Source organism: Amphiura filiformis, chromosome 10 (assembly GCF_039555335.1).
Source record: "Amphiura filiformis chromosome 10, Afil_fr2py, whole genome shotgun sequence".
In the NCBI taxonomy this organism is placed as follows: domain Eukaryota; kingdom Metazoa; phylum Echinodermata; class Ophiuroidea; order Amphilepidida; family Amphiuridae; genus Amphiura; species Amphiura filiformis.
In genome coordinates this window covers 30,913,937-30,927,650 of record NC_092637.1, presented here as the reverse complement: position 1 = coordinate 30,927,650, position 13,714 = coordinate 30,913,937, and positions in this window count along the sequence as shown.

Below are 13,714 nucleotides of genomic sequence, written 5' to 3'. Positions count from 1 at the left end.
CACAAAGATACACATAATATAGTTTTTTTTTTTATCTAAGTAATAGTATTAATTAGGCAAAATAATATGAGTTATCCTTTTCAGATCATGATAGAAAGCTTTTAGAAACTTTCCTTGCTATGTGTTACTATTTTAAATGTTTTGATGCAGCATACAAGTATCTTTTCCTTGTAAATAATATGCAATAAAAACAAGATTTAAGATAAATAGCGCAATCAGTACTAAACATGTTCATTAGGACTGTTATTGAAAATTATAACGAGATTTCATAGTTCTAGCCCAATGAAACAGTACTCACTGTGGACGTTTCGGAGTCTAGCAGACTCCTATTTTCAAATCTCGTTATCAAGCGCAATCAGTGTTCACATTTATATTTTGAGCGGACACGAAGGGAGAACGTGAAATAAAGACTCCCACTCCCCTTGGCGTAAACATTGAATTGTCCCTAATATTGACTAACCTCACGTTTAAAAATATTAAACATGTGCCTCAAACAACGTGGAAAAACACATTGCAGACATTGCATCATAAGAATATGATACAAGGCGTCCAACATAATAATATACGACGTATATATATATAGACTAGAGTGGCAAGTTTTCCGTGTCACGGAAAAACGGACAAATTCACGGAATTTAAGAAAAACAACGGAAAACACGGAAATTCGCGGAAAACGAGTTTTTTTCCTGAGAAAAATAAAAATGAAGAAAAAATAATGAGATGTGAGTTTGAATAATGAAAATGAAGTCCGTCTTCAAAGATATCAGGCTTAAAACAACTAAAAAGATAATGCAAGTAACTTATTTTTACCCCGAATGTGAACACGGAATTTAAATTAAATCACGGAATTTAATATTTAAAACCACGCACGGAAAATCGCGGAATTCGGTGTTTTAAATCACGGAAAACTTGCCACTCTAATATAGACTCATATTTACCAATAAATATTGATATCTGACTATGCAAAATGCAACTGCGTGCCCGGTGTTTACACTGTCTAAAAGGAAGCAGTTTCTACTTTAATTTACCAATTTGATTCAACTGGAAATTAACAATGACATGTTGACAAATAATTAAAGTAGAATAGGCTTTTGTACATGTATATATTGTATAGAATTATACATTGTGTTATTATAATTTTATTAGAGTGTGGTCCTTATTAAATTTCATAGGTGGTAAATCATAAAATGGCAATTACAAATTTGAAAACAAGAAAAACCAAGGGAAAATGGTGGAGGTGGGGCTTGGTGGGGTGGAGCTGCATTTGAGGGGTCGGAGGTTCATTGGGGGTGACCCCTATGGGCTACAGCATTCACCATGGTTTTTCAACAACAATATTTTATATATTTTACAATAATCAAAATTAGGGATATTTCATGAAAAATATAGGTAGTCTTTATACTCGTGACACAAACACAACCATCCCATAGCCCATACTCCACCCCTGAAGTTATAACGACATGCAACCGAGGACCTCATTTTTTTCCAACAACAGGACCTCCATTGCCCCCGGGGCTAAAGCTCTAAACCATGGAGCAATTGACTTTGTGTACTTCCGCACTTCCCTGTTTGGGGTTTCTTTTTTCGTCGCTAACAGCGATTCAGTGAGTCACTAGCGCCATCATTGTCACTGAGAGATAGTCTTTTAACTTCCATTGACAACAAAATATGGTTTATGTTATCCCCAGCATTTCAGACATTGGGGATACACTCTAAATTAGAAAGACTTCAAATTTAAATCTTAGTTGAGACTTGTAAATTTTTAAGTCTTTAAGATTTATTTTACGCGAGGTTTGATTTAAATTTTCTTTGGGATCTAGAAAAAGAAAATCTATTTTAAATCTTTCGAAAGACTTAAACATTAAACCAATCACAACGCGATGGTGTGTGCACGTGATCAAATCGAAAGGGTTTCCTGGACTGCTCAGCCGCCCACCCTCCCCCTTAAAGGAAGAAAGTTTGAATGTAATGAAAACTTTCTTAAATGTTTTCTTCTGTTACATCAACTTCAACATAATATAAACTTCGAGTGCTTAACTCAACATACACAGTGACTACTTGTCACACAAGTTCCTTCTTAAAGGAATTTTTGTTTGTCAGTTTTTATGCAATTCTGGACAAGGCATCAGCCATTACATTGTCTTTTCCCTTAATATGTTTGATGTCCAGATTGTACTCTTGCAAGGTCAAACTCCACCTCACCAGTCTTTGGTTTTGTTCTTCATCCTGTTGATGAAGGTGAGGGGATTGTGATCTGTGAAAACAAGCACAGGGTATACTGTGGTACCCAAATACACATCAAAATGTAGCAGTGCTAATAGCAATGCTAGACACTCCTTCTCAATTGTGGAGTAATTTCTCTGGTGCTTGTTGAATTTCCTTGAAAAGTAACAAATGGGGTGATCTATTTGATCTTCACCCTCTTGCATCACAACACCTCCACAGCCTATGTCACTGGCATCAACAGTCAACTTAAACAGCTTCTGAAAATCAGGTGCAGTAAGTACTGGTGAACTCATGAGTATAGATTTGACTTTGTGAAAAGCATTTTCACACTGTTCTGACCAAATGAAATTTGCATCTTTCTTCAACAAATCAGTCAAAGGACTTGCTATCTCTGAAAAGTTTGGACAGAACTTTCTATAATAGCCAACCATTCCTAGAAATCTCATGAGTGCCTTCTTGTTTACAGGTGTGGGGTATTGCTCAATTGCTTCAACTTTGGCTTTGATAGGTTTCACCTGACCTTGACCTACAACATATCCCAAGTATGTGACTGTGGCATGGCAAAACTCACTTTTACCAGATTGACTGTTAACTGTACTTCAGACAGCTTCTTAAACAATTGATGGAGTTGTTCCATGTGTTGTTCCCAAGTTTGACTGTAAACAATCAAATCATCTACATACGCTTCACATCCCTCTATGTCTGCCACAATTTGATTTACCATTCTCTGAAATGTTGCAGGTGCGTTTTTCAACCCAAATGGCATAACTTTGTATTGGTAAAGACCAAATGGTGTACAAAAGGCAGAAATCTCTTTGGCACGGTCTGTGAGTGGAACCTGCCAGTACCCTTTCAAAAGATCAAATTTGCTAACAAATTTTGCATTCCCAATTTTGTCAATGCAATCATCAATTCTTGGAATTGGGTATGAGTCTGTCTTTGAATGAACATTTGCAGCTCTCATGTCTGCGACCAATCGGTATGAACCATCAGGCTTAGGAACAAGAATGCATGGTGAACTCCACTCACTACTACTTGGTTCTATGATATCATTGTCTAGCATGTAATTGATCTCATTTTTGAGATGTTCCATTTTCAATGGATTGACTCTGTAAGGATGCTGCTTAATTGGTTTAGTTTCACCAACATCTACATCATGAAATGCAGCATTTGTTCTACTTGGCGTATCAGGAAATATATTGTCACATTTGTGAATCAAATTTGCAATTTGACTTTGTTGATCTTGAGAAAGATGACCTAACTTTGAGTCCAAATTAGTGAGCACATCAGAATTGTTCAATTTTACATTATACTCTTTGTGCTCCAGCTCTTTATCCTGGTCAAATGTGACATCAGAATTGTCATCTTTACTCTTGTCTACATTGGCGATTTTGTCTACATCGGCATGTTTGTCTACATTAGCATGTTTTACTGTACACACAGGTTTTGGAATGCCACTGTCACTTCTTTCAACATACTCTTTGAGCATATTTATGTGGCATAACTGCCTGCTCTTGCGTCTACCAGGAGTCTTGATAATATAATCCACTTCACCCACTTTTGACTCTACCTCACATGGGCCATGATATCTGGCTTGTAATGGGTGTCCTGGAATTGGAAACAATACTAGAACTTTGTCACCTGGTTTGAACACTCTTTCTCTGGCATGCTTATCATACCATTGTTTCATTTTGGCCTGACCCTGTTTCAAGTTTTCCTTGGCGATATCAGTTGTTCTGTTAAGCCTATGCTTAAAATTGGAGACATAATCCAATAAATTGATATCTGATTTCTCATTGAGCCACTTTTCTTTCAACAACTTTAAGGGTCCGCGTACTGTGTGTCCAAACACTAACTCAAAAGGACTAAATCCTAAAGTTTCCTGAACAGCTTCCCTAGCAGCAAACAACAACAAGTGTACTCCCTCATCCCATTCCCTCTGAAATTCCAAACAGTATGTCCTGATCATGTTTTTCAGTGTTTGGTGGAACCTTTCTAGTGCACCTTGTGATTCTGGATGGTAAGCACTTGAGGTATACTGTTCTATACCTAATTGATACATGACCTGCTGAAATACTCCAGAAGTAAAGTTTGATCCCTGGTCTGACTGTATGGACTTGGGGAGCCCCACAAATGTGAAGAACTTGGTTAAAGCTTTCACTATGGTCACTGCTTTAATATTTCTCAATGGTATGGCTTCAGGAAAGCGTGTTGACGCACACATAATTGTCAGAAGGTACTGATTACCTGACTTAGTCTTTGGTAAGGGCCTACACAATCAATAATAACCCTACTAAATGGTTCATCAAAGGCTGGAATTGGCTTTAATGGAGCAGGAGGTATTTTCTGATTTGGCTTCCCTACTACTTGGCATATGTGACATGTTTTGCAATATTCAGAAACATCTTTTCTGAGAGTGGGCCACCAGAAATGTCTCAGAATTCTTTCATGAGTTTTCTTAACACCCAAATGCCCTGCCATGGGACTATCATGTGCTATGTTAATAACTTCAGTGTGGTAGACTTTTGGTACCACAATTTGGTGCACTACCTTCCACTCTTCATCGGCAGGTGCATCAGGGGGCCGCCATTTTCTCATTAGCACACCATCTTGTTTGTAAAAACAGACAGAATTTTGTTCTGCTTCTTCTAGGGTCAATGCCCTTTGATTGATCTCTTTGAGTTCTGGGTCATTTTGTTGCTCCAGAATTAGCTTGTCATGACTTAATGGGTCTCTCAATGTTTCCCCAATTTGTTCATGCTCAGAGGCTGTGTCATTTTGAGGGGTATTTTTATCCCCAGAAGAAGGAAGTTTATCTTCTTTCTCATTCAACTTTGACACAAATGTGTCTTCCAAATTGTAGCCTAAGTCATCAATTTGGTTGTCCTCAATTGTTTCTAATGAGGCCCTCTTACTCATTGCCCGTGTAACTGCACATGCAGGAAATATCTCCTTTTCCTCACTACTATCATCCTGCAAACAGGGCTTATCTGTAACTATTGGGTCAGGAAAAACCTTCCCCCTGCCAAATCATTTCCTAGCAACATGGACACTCCTTTGACTGGCAATTCGTGTCTAACTCATATGGTTACAGGACCAGAAACCAAGTCAGATGTCAAGTTAATTTTGTGGAGAGGTACATTAAGTATTTCCATCCCAATAGCCTGGATCAAAGCATTACCAGCTGAACTATCCTCATTAAAGGGCAAAGTTCCTTCCAGAATCATAGACCGTGCACAACACGTATCTCGCACAATCTTAATGGGCTTTGGACTACCATTATCACCAAGTGATACTACTCCCTCTAACACAAATGGTTCAAATTCTTCACACACCTTGTCTGTCTCACCTCCCTTTTGTGGGAATTCTTGTTTTTGATTTGACTGACTTGTTTCTTTGACTCAAGTGACACTGCACATCCTACAGTATTACTAGCAGTTTGCTGCTGTTTTTGTGCATCTTGTTTGGCTTTTAAGCTCCGACACGTGGTCACTGTATGTCCTGGTTTCTTACAGAAATTGCAAACTAATTGGGATTTAAATTCAGTCCCACCTGTTGGTCTGGTACCTGAACTCCATGGGGTCCCTCTACCACCAGCACTATGCTGTGAATTAGACCAGGATCTGTGATTAGACTGAGATCTCCTTCTTGTGTACCACCCTGATTTGCTCTAGGTTGGTTATGGCTGAACCTGTTTGAATAACTTCTGTTATGACTAAATCTACTCGCATTCAATTTGTGAGTTAAGCCATAGTCGTCCGCCATTGTCGCCGCCTCATTTAGCGTCTTAATTTTGCTAGCGCTTTCATCCAAATGGGTTTTAATGTCAACGTGGACACATTTCTTGAACTCTTCTATAAGAACTAATTGCTTAAGTTGGCCAAAATCATCTTTGACTTCTTTTGACCCAAGCCACCTGTCAAACATTTGTTCTTTTACTCTAGCAAATTCTACATGCGTTTGATCTGCTTGCTTTCTTGAATCTCTGAACTTTTGTCTGTATGCTTCAGGCACCAGTTCATAGGCCTTAAGGACTGCTTGTTTGACTTCTTCATAATTATTACATTTCTCTATTGGTAGAGCTGAGTAAGTCTCCCTGGCCTTCCCCACAAAACTACTTTGTAACAGTAGGGTCCAATGCTCTGGAGGCCATTTCAAATTTGTAGCTACCTTTTTCAAAATGTTGAAAATACTCGTCAACTTCTTTCTCTTTGAATTTAGGCACAAGCTTTACATACTTTGTAACATCAAAGCCTGACTTTGACTTTGAGGAGAAACTTGATGAGTATTTGTCACCTAGCTTAGCCAACTTCTCTTGTTCAAACTCAATTTCTTTTTCTTTCAAATGTGCTTCAAGCGCCATCTTTTCATGGCGCGCTTTGTCTTCCATTGCCATTTTCTGTTTCTCCATATCTAATCTTTCTTGCTTTTCTTTATTTTGCATATCTACAACCATGGCCAAAATGTGTTGGGACACTTATGGAAAACGTACACTATAGTATGACCTTATTTCCGTTATTATTAACGTGATAAAGTGGAGGTTTCTTTGGTGTCAAGCCTAAACCCTTTCCTAACACCCCAACCCTCCCCCTTTGCCACCAATCAATGTTGGGTGCCACAAGGCTCGTGTGACCAAAAAAGTCGAATTCAACATTGATCGGGGGAGTGGGGGCTTATTTACATTACCCTATCAAACCGTCCCAACACTTATGGCCAGCATTGTCTCTAAGGTACAAAAAATCTAATTTTAAAATGTGTGTTTTGGCCCATATCTCCTCAACCATAGCTTGGATTTTCATCAAATTTTACATGAAAACGGAGAAACTATTTATCTTTTCACTTATATAAAAATTATTGCATTTTCCTCATGTGATTTAGGGATACGGTCACGTTTTATACGCAATATCATGTATTTTACAGTGCGTTCTGAACATTATTAGCCTATGCCAACTACGTATTTTGCGTAAAATGACGTTTTATTTTGAAAGAGTAGTGATTTAATCACCAGAAATACATGATATTTGTTGACAGGAATTGATTGAAGTCTTTTAAAAGAGTGATTTTGGGAAAAAATACTTAAAATTAAAAAAAAGCTAATTTTAGAAGAAAAAAAACAAAACTTTAATCATTTTCATCGTTTGCATCAAAAACGTATGTGGTATTTGCAACGAGTATATCGTGTAAATATAATCATAGTCGGCAGGAGTAGGCTTAGATTACATTTTATGACTGAAATTTATTAAAGCGCTTTCAAAGAAACTTATAGTAAGTATAGAAAGTAAAATATAGGTAGACATACAGAAAAAAGAAGGACGGACATTGGCAAAATTAATAGAACGACAGATATAATATGATGAAGGATATTGTAAAATATAACAAAAAGAAAAGAAAAATAAATCTAAATAAATTTAGGGGCTCCAACCCGTGTCCACTGCGCCTGTGGCAGATGCCGTATCCATTGCGCCGGATGTGAACTTCAACAGGCTTAAACATAATATAATGCTATTCAACATGCATGTATATAAATATACGCTCTACACACGATATACAGTCCAAAAAATACATTTTTACGGCATTTGTTTCATTAACTGAATATTTATCATATAGCTGGTGTTGGCTGTCATTGTGCTCCATATTTAGTTCAGTTTTGTCCCGGGATAAATGACTACGGCCAAAATCTGAAATATACACGTCTTTAAAGAGTAAAATGTTTAATATAATATTACCTTCTTTTAAATTTCAGTTACAAACAAATGCCGTAAATCGTTTTGTTTGAAAATGTTTATCGTCCGTAGAGCGTATATTTATATACATGCATCTTGAATAGCATTATATTACAGTTTAAGCCTGTTAAAGTAATACAGCTCTGTGGTGCAATGGATACGGCATCTGCCACAGACACAGTGGACACGGGTTCGAGCCCCTGAATTTATTTATATATCTTTTTCTTTTTTTTTTGTTATTATTTTACAATATCCTTCATCATATCATATTCGTCGTTCTATTAATTTTTGCCAATGTCCGTCCTTCTTTTTTTTTCTGTATTTTGTTGCTTCATTTGTGGTAGACTGCGGTAAATTGGGAAAACAAGTGTGCATGGGTTCGATTCCTTTATTTGTTTTTTTGATCACGAGATGTTGTGATAACTTTTATTTTCTTCTATAGCTGTAATGTAACATTTTAATTGGTGGAAACAATAATTTTCCATTTTAAAACCCAAGTTTTTGACAGTTAAAGTGACGAATAGTGAACTTAGACAGGGCCAAAATATCGTTTTAAGACATTTTAAGTGACCAGTCCTAAATTTCAAATGTAGCCATCCAAAAAATGTTTGGTAAAGCCACATGATAAGATCTCTAACTGCTCCAAATTTGGTGTCAATATCATATTTACTTTTTGAGTTATAAGCAAAAACTGAAATTAGATGATTTTTTTCAACTTTTCAAATACAACCATGGCCAAAATGTGTTGGGACACTTATGGAAAACGTACACTATAGTATGACCTTATTTCCGTTATTATTAACGTGATAAAGTGGAGGTTTCTATGGTGTCAAGCCTAAACCCTTTCCTAACACCCCAACCCTCCCCCTTTGCCACCAATCAATGTTGGGTGCCACAAGGCTCGTGTGACCAAAAAGTCGAATTCAACATTGATCGGGGGAGTGGGGGGCTTATTTACATTACCCTATCAAACCGTCCCAACACTTATGGCCAGCATTGTAGCTTTTGCATGTCCAACTGCAATTGCATTTTCATTTTTTCCATTTCCACCTGAACTTCTAGTTCTTTCAACTTAACTGCATCCCCGATTTCAGTTTTGACCTCTTTTCTCTTGTCCAAAATGGATTCCTCAAAATACTCTTCATCAACCAAAACTTCAATCAAGGCATTTTTGATTATTTGTTTTCTGTTGGCTTGCTTTACATCCAATTCATAGTATTTTGCAAATGCTAATAAATCAGGTTTCTTCAACTTATCAAACTTCTCCCAATCTATAGTTTCAAGAAACTCTTCTGCTTTGAACTCTGCCATACTGTACTTTCACTTTCAAGACTCAGTATATTAATGTTAACTTTTTTTACAGTGTATTTCCCGGACGACAAGCCCCCAATTTTGTTACGAGCCGTACTTGACTCAAGGCCAAAATCACCTTTTACCCGAACTCACACGAATGCACAACACAAATACACTGTTCGTTTAAGCTAACAAAATCTAAGTCTTTAATTGAAAGCAAGTTTCGTTTGGTACAATATAATGACTACAAATGCACATACATTAATCAAATATAATCACTCTTTATCTATTTTGTACTTAGCCAGCATTCTTCTTCTTGGTGATCATAAAGTTCTTGTAATGTTCTGGACGACTGATGTAATATATCCCTATTCACTTGTCCTGCGACAATCAGCGAAGTCCTTTGTACACTTGCATTGATAACTCCTTGCGTATAAAATCCTTACACGAAAATGGTGTTCTCCAAACACGTTTACAACTCCTTGCGCAATTCTCCTATACTAAACTCCTTGCGTCGTCCTCCTATGTTAAACTCCTTGCGCCGTTCTCCTATGCTAAACTCCTTGCGCAGTTCTCCAAATTTAACTCCTTGCGCTGCTTTCTCCAAACTTGGTGCTATTTCCACCTTTCACACAATATCTTCAGGAAGCAGGACTGCGATGCAGTTGTCCCCACTTATTTTGACAGTTGCGTTGAATCAAAATACCAGACTTCAGCAAGTCGACAGAAGAATATATTTCCTTTCTTGGAAGAATAACGTTCTTTGACGTATTCTAGATCTTCTCCGACAACACTGGTAAATAGTAGCACTTTGACTACATAAAATATTTCTGGTTTGTAATTTCCTTTCTTTCAAGGAATTGGACTGTAAGCATAGCCCAGATCAACACTATCAACTGTGACAATAATTGTGTTTACATTTCTTATATATCAAGCATGGGAAAAACCCCATTCTATTATGGGCCATTTACTACCTTCACATTATGCTCAATCTGGGAAATTCCAAAGTCCTAATTATAACATAAACCTTTCACATGACATCACTTCCTGAGGGGAAATCCCATTACATCACTTCCTGAGGGAATCCCATATATGATGTCATCTCTTTACAATCTGAAGGGGTTTCCAAATATTCCAAATTAGATATGATTCAACTTGTTTTGCTCAATTTGAGAGGGGAATTCCCCTAAAATGTCATCACTCATGTAACTTTGTAAACAAAGATAAATCATCAAATTAAATTACTCAGGGCACATCACAAGTGTTATGGACGAATTTGTTTTGCAGATCAGAATGGCATCCCAGATACTGTAATTGCCAATGTCAGTGACTATAACTTCCATGAAAAAGCTTACATTGTTGTGCACGAAGGGTCAATGTGAACATTATCTTCAATCGCCGATGTAGTAGTCTGTGCTTCTGCTGTATAAGCTTACCTATACACATAATATAATTTATAAATGGGTAAGCTTATTTCCATGAAGGATCACACTCGGCCACTGCAGTGACACTGGAATTATCACTGGCACTGCAGACTATTGCTTGAACTTTATGCAAGAAGTAGTCCTGACTTACTGCCGTGAATAGACGTATTGCTTGATAAGAAGTCACACAGACTTGTATTTAATATCGATATTTAAATCCCCATAAAGATTTATATTATTTTGAAATAAATCCCAGATATGCTTAAAAGTAAATCTTAAAGGACTTGAATATTAAATGCAATGGACTTGCATTTTTAATCTGTCAAGGATTTGAAATTTCAAGTCTAAGGAGAGTCTTTTTTTTAATCAAAAGCTTTTGTCACTAATTACAGTCCGCCTTGGATTTAAAAATTAAATCGTATGTGTTTTTAATATGTAAAGTATAATTACGCGTTGAAACTGTAAGGATTAGAAAATTTCGATTATTATGTGACACATTTAGAAATGATTTGACAGCTTCTTTTTGTATTTACGTTATAAACCAATGGCAATGCCAAACTGTAGGATATCATGAACACCCCGTCTGGGGACTACGGTTTAATGAACTGAATGTAATCAAATTTCTGACTCATTGAGTTAAGGATACATAACGTACTGGAGTTGTTTCAATATCATTAATGATCTACACCACTACATTGAATTGGATTTTATTAGGACGCTTTTTTAAAAGCTGCGTACAATATTATCAATTAAAGCAATAACATGATTAATATGATCAGACATGTTAGAAAAGTAATTTGATAATGGTAAAGCTATTGGAAGTTGCTTCGAGGGGCAAAGGACATCCAATCAGAGTTTTGCTAATTGACTAAATCATATATTATTGAAAATGACGCGCTGTTGCTTCTTAATTACGTTAAGAACATTGTCGTTTAGAAGGCATTGTATGTCGTCAGTCACGATTGTGGATGATTTCAAAATACGTGTGCCTATATAACGGAGGCATCATCTACTATCTGGTTACCTGAAAAATATTACATTTGAAAGCAAAGCACTCGGGGTGAGGGGCACTTCAATATGAAATGGATATAGGTGCAGAGCTGGCACTTTCGCAGTAAGGAACATTCGGTGCGAGTAAAATGTAAAAAATATGGGGCCATTGGGTGAGAGCAAGATTTTTGGCATTCGGTGGGAGCAAAATGTTAAAAAAATGGTGCCATTGGTTCCACAGAAACCTCGAACAATAAATGGCTTCAAATTTCGTTGTTTTTCAAAATAAGTAACAAAATCAGTGATATATGAAAGTTGCTGTTCAAATTGAAAAATAAGGGTCTTTGGGTGACAGATCAAATGGAAAAATATGGGGTCTTTGGGTGACAGCGACGCTGAAATGGGGGTCTTAACAGCCCTAAATACGCGTTACCTCCAAAGTGGGAGTGCCCCCCGGAAAGCACTCTTCTCTAGCCCGATTTCCCTAGTCCATTTAGAAAGAACCCATGGCACAACTACGCATGCTAACGCACTCATGGGATCTTTTTGATGGACTAGAATTCCTGAACTTTATCGATCAATCAATACAAAGGAGCAATATCCCTAGGCCTACATGATATACAAGTATCGTCACTAGTGTCTATTTTTTACTAAGTTACAAAGTTTTACAAAGTTAATTTTAGAAATTAAAAGAATAGATTACCATAAAAACGGAACTGATCTTTTGTGGGGACCTTCAGAATTTTTCTATAGATATTCAACCTTCTTTCAGTGTTAATTTTAATTTAAATCAAAAATATTTTGGCGTATATAATACCTACCAAAAAAAACGTTAAAACGGGGCCAAAGTTTAAAAATCCTTGCCTGTGTGACTTTTCACCCTTTTTAAAACTGCCAAATTTCACTTATTTTACTTTTGGTGGAACGAATAATTTATTAAACCTATTCTCTTGAAGTCAAGGTTATCATATAAACACAGAGAAAGAGACGTGCAAAGATGCTGATAAATTTTCAGCTCAAAATTGAAAGAGCAAATAATAAAAAAAACTTTATGTTACAGTGCATAATTATCTTTAATGAATAACGCACATAATATGACGAACATTCACAAAGACATTCACACAAAGCCGGTGTTTATTAAATAATCGCAGAAAATCTGTACTGTTACACTGTCTCGCTATGGCTACTTGAATTGCTATTGCTATGGCTACATGCTATTAAACCCAGCTGGAGGTCATGGGTTCGATTCCGATCTACATTTTGGGTTTATACCCCATGAGTGGCGGACGACCTGGCGGTCAAGGGATCCTCCCGGCTACACAGCTTGCATTCAAACACATTAATGAAGATAGGGACTTGTTGACTGACTATTAGCTGGTACATATTGATAAGGATACCGAGGTAGGCATGAAGTTACAGTTTGTGAAATTTTGGAATAAACTTATCCGTACCTTATTGTTAGCCTTTTTAGTAAAAATCTGCGACTTTAGCATAACAACACGCAGATTTGACTTTTGATACATAGTAGTGATATGGACTAATAAATATTTTGAGAACGAATTAGAGAATAAACGATAGGAATTTTTATTTTGCCTATCCTCTACCGTGTGATAGACGACAGTTAAATATTATTTTAATAACTGTAAACAAATTTTTTAAGCAAAAACTAAGTTACCGTCATAAAAACTCCCCTCATTATAAAATGAACGAAACTTGTTTACAACTTCACGTATTCTGTTGCGCGTATTGCTAACGCGTTCGCGTATTCCGCTCTAGTCTACGCATCCCGCGCGATACATACGCGCACCTCTACACGCGTATTACGCATTATCAAGACGCATGATGACGTGGGGTCGTCTACGGCCTGATAGACGGCACCCGAAATCATGCGATTGTCCAATCAGAAATGTGTCTACGAACTAGACCACTCCCACTGACTAAGAATTGGTTGTAAATATACATGCCTTTTACATTACAAAAGCAACTAACATGACTTAAAACCATCTTGACGACAGATATGTTAATTGTTCTCATCATACTTTTTCGAATCGGATATTT